Here is a 3965-nt window from a genome sequence, read left to right as displayed (position 1 = left end):
TATACATGTTATTACAAGGCCTCAAGTTATTTTCTCAGACATCTGGTTTGCAGCCAAATGAAACCAAATCGGCTTTTTATTGCTGCGGAATGAGCTCAATGGAAATTCAACGAATCAAGGATATTTCTGGTTTTGGGAGAAGCAAGTTACCTTTCAGATATCTTGGCATTCCAATCAACTCAAAAAAAATATCAACTGAAGAGTGTGAGGTGTTAGTGGAGAAAATGACTCTTCAAATTAGAACTTGGAGCTCTAGAAACCTCTCTTATGCAGGAAGAGTAACACTGATTAATTCAGTACTAATCTCAATTCATTCATACTGGTCCCAAATTATGATTTTGCCCAAAGGAGTATTATAGAAGATAAATGCCATTTGCCGTGCTTTTTTATGGAAAGCAACTTCAAAGCACTTGGGGCCCAGTCTGGTGGGATGGGAAACTCTTTGTAAATCAAAAAAGGAGGGTGGTTTAGGACTTAGAAATATTCTAGATTGGAATAAGGCAGCTATAGGGAAATATATATGGGCAGTGGCAACAAAACAAGACAACCTTTGGATCAAGTGGGTTCATCATGTCTATTTGGGTACAGTTGACTGGTGGAGCTATGAAGCCCCATCAACAAGTAGCTGGTACTGGAAGCAAATAGTTATTGTTAAAAATAGCTTTAAGCAGCTTGTGGATACCCAGAGATTTGAGGCTGAAACTTATCTGATAAAACAGGGATATCGCATATTATGGCCAATACAGCAAGAAGTAATATGGCATCATCTGGTGTGGGATAAACTAGCTATTCCAAAACATAGATTTTTGTTTTGGCTAATCATGTTGGGAAGACTACTAGTCAGAGAAAGATTGCAGAAATTTCAAATATGTCAAGAGGTGGAGTGTGTAGCTGCTGTAGAGAGCATGCAGCACTTATTCTTTGAATGTATATACAGCAGCAGAGTGGTACAGGAAGTGAAGGATTGGCTAAAGTGGAGGACACCAGCAATGTCGATACATGGGCTGATGAGTAATATTCGGCACAACAGGTTCAAAAAAGGAGTATTCACAGTCACTCTGACTGCCATGAGTTATCACATTTGGCTAAACAGGAATGAAGTGCTATGGCAATATAGCTGTAAACAAGTGAACACAATTGTACAAAACATCAAACATGAGGTTAAATACAGGATAAAAAGAATTATATACAAAAGACTAACACCTAGAGACATGAGTTGGTTTGATCAATTGTAATTAGAACATCAAATTCAGGCCTTTAGAGGTGCTGTAGGATGTACATATGTTTGGTATAATATACTTTTCTCTGATTTACCAAAAAAAAAAAAAACAAAGATAAAATAAAATTTGATGATTAATTTTTTAATTGAAAAATGTCATTAGATGTTTAAAGTTTTTTTTTTAAAAAAAACTTTAGTGATGAGTTTTTTTTTAATTAGTATATAAATTTTAATTAAATTAATTAAAATATCATTTAATTGTAATAAAAAAGAGTTGCATTTAAAGAAAACTTAAATAATAAAAAAACATTGTTTTCTGAAGAAAAAAATTATATATTAAGATTGAGAAAACAATTAAATTGAATAAATATCTATCAATATTAAAAGTATATTTAAAAAATTTCAAAATATTTATAATTTTGATCTAGAATATAAAACATTAAATTAGGTGAAAATATTACATTTCCGCACAATACAATATTGAAGGAAAAGAGAATAAAATACTTAAAATTGATTAAAATCAAATCATCCTAATAACTTCAACAACAAAAAAAAGTTTTAACTTTTAAATTTGAAACTTTTAACATAAGAAAAAATATCCAATACATTTTTTTCAAAAACAAAACTATAAATCTCTTTGAATAAATACTAAAAGTAAAGAGCAATAGAGAAGTGAGATTTGAGAATTGATAGATATAAGGTATGAATGACATAATAGTAATAATTGATCAAATAATTAATTAATTATTTTATCAAGTGTAATTAATAATATTAAAAAAAAAAAGAGATGCATATAACTAAAAATATATTTTCAATACTATAATTTGATCAAATTTACTAGACTAACTCACCATTTAAATTTATTTAAAAAAACCACTATTTAAATCTTAACAAAAAAAACTAAAATATATTCTCACTACAAAATAATATAATTTGATGATATTTATTAAACTAGCTCACTTTTAAATTTATTTAAAAAAACTCACTTTTTAATTCTTAACTAAAATAAAAATAAACACACATTTTTTTTAAAATAAAAAATATATTCACTGTTTTATAATAGTTTTAGATATAATAATAATTGATTAAATAATTATTTAATTTTTTTATCAAGTTTAATTAATAACTTGATCACACCACAAGACAAAATAACTTAACCAAAAAAAATTTAAATTCACTTACTTTTTTATAATAGTTCGTAATACTTTTATGGTGCATACCTTTTGTGTTTTCGGCTCATGAACAATTTTCGACACGTTTTTTTTTATGATTGTATCTATTGTAGTTATTTAGAACATCATGCAAATTTTAAGAAAATTCTAAATAATTTATAATGCAAAAAACTAGGTTCAAACAGGTTGTTGCAAGCGTAACTAATTTTTTATGCGCGTGAAAAACAACATGTTTTAACCTAATTTTTTGGTACTGTAAATTATTCAAAATTTTAAAAAAATTTGCACGAAACTCTAAATAACTGCAATAAATACGATTGTAAAAAAACGTGTCGAAAACTGTTCACGGACCGAAAACCCGGAAGGTAAAAGGTATGCTAAATATAGATTATTTACCGAAAGATAGTTTTGTGCTAAAATAATAATTTTTTTTTTTTGAAAAAAAGGTGTCAAATTTTGTATGGATGAGAGTAACCTCAAGCATAGTTGGCGAAAAGAAAAAAAGAAAAAGAGTATTGTGTGGAAAAGTATCAAAATGATTTCTAAACACGTGTCCTAATAAAAAGACAGTACCACGCGCATACAGAATTCGTTCATTCAAGACCTTACAATATGCCGTGGGGCCCACTGAAATCAGCACTGAAGCAGCCGAAATCTGTCGTTACGTGGCTAACTGCGCGTGGAGAAGAGGAAACTACCAAAAGAGCACGTTTGGCCTTCGACAAACGTAATGGAAAGTAATTGTCTTGACAGCTGGGATTAGTACTCCACTTATCAAAACAAAGACATACAAAAGTACCGATAAAACAAAAATAATCACCTACAACCGCATCTACCGGAAGTAAAAAATTTCTACCAATAGGAAACCTCCACGTTTCAAAGTAAGGCAAGGCATTCTATTTTTTTTTTAAATTACGGATAAGAAAAAAAAAATTTAATAGAGATAAATAGAAGGGATTATTCCCACTTTCTACAAACTTCTTTGGTCTAAGATTGTAGAATGACCCTTTGAATTTGAGAAATTACGTGTTTGGTAACATTTAAAAAAATATAGTTTTTTTCTCAATTCAGAAAAAATATAGTTTTTTATTTAATTAATTAAAAATTAAATATAAAATATGTTTGATAACTTTATTTTTATTTATTATTTTTTTAAATTTTAAAAATAGAATTTTTCCACATTCAAAATTTTTTTTAAACCATTTTTAATTTTTTCTTTCTTGTTTTTCTTCTCCTCTTCAAATCAAACACCTTATATTGTTAATCAAAAAATAAAAATAAAAATTACCAAACACATTTATTATTTTTTGTTTTTAAAAACAAAAAACAAAAATAGCTACCAAACATTATTTTTTAGAAATAAAGAAACAAAAATAAAATAATATTTCTATTTTTGTGTTTAAAAAATTCAAAAACAAAAATTTTACCCAAACGGGCCCTATATATAATTGTAATTAATTAATTTGGATAGATTGTATCTTACACTATGATTGGTAGGAAAAGAAAAATTTTAAGATGGAAAAGAAAGTATGCTTCCATCATAGTTGTTTGGGTGGGAGAATGGAAAGAAAATT

This window comes from Humulus lupulus, chromosome X (genome assembly GCF_963169125.1).
Source record: "Humulus lupulus chromosome X, drHumLupu1.1, whole genome shotgun sequence".
In the NCBI taxonomy this organism is placed as follows: Eukaryota; Viridiplantae; Streptophyta; class Magnoliopsida; order Rosales; family Cannabaceae; genus Humulus; species Humulus lupulus.
The sequence above is the reverse complement of the archived record's forward strand: the minus strand, read 5'-3'. Positions refer to the sequence as shown.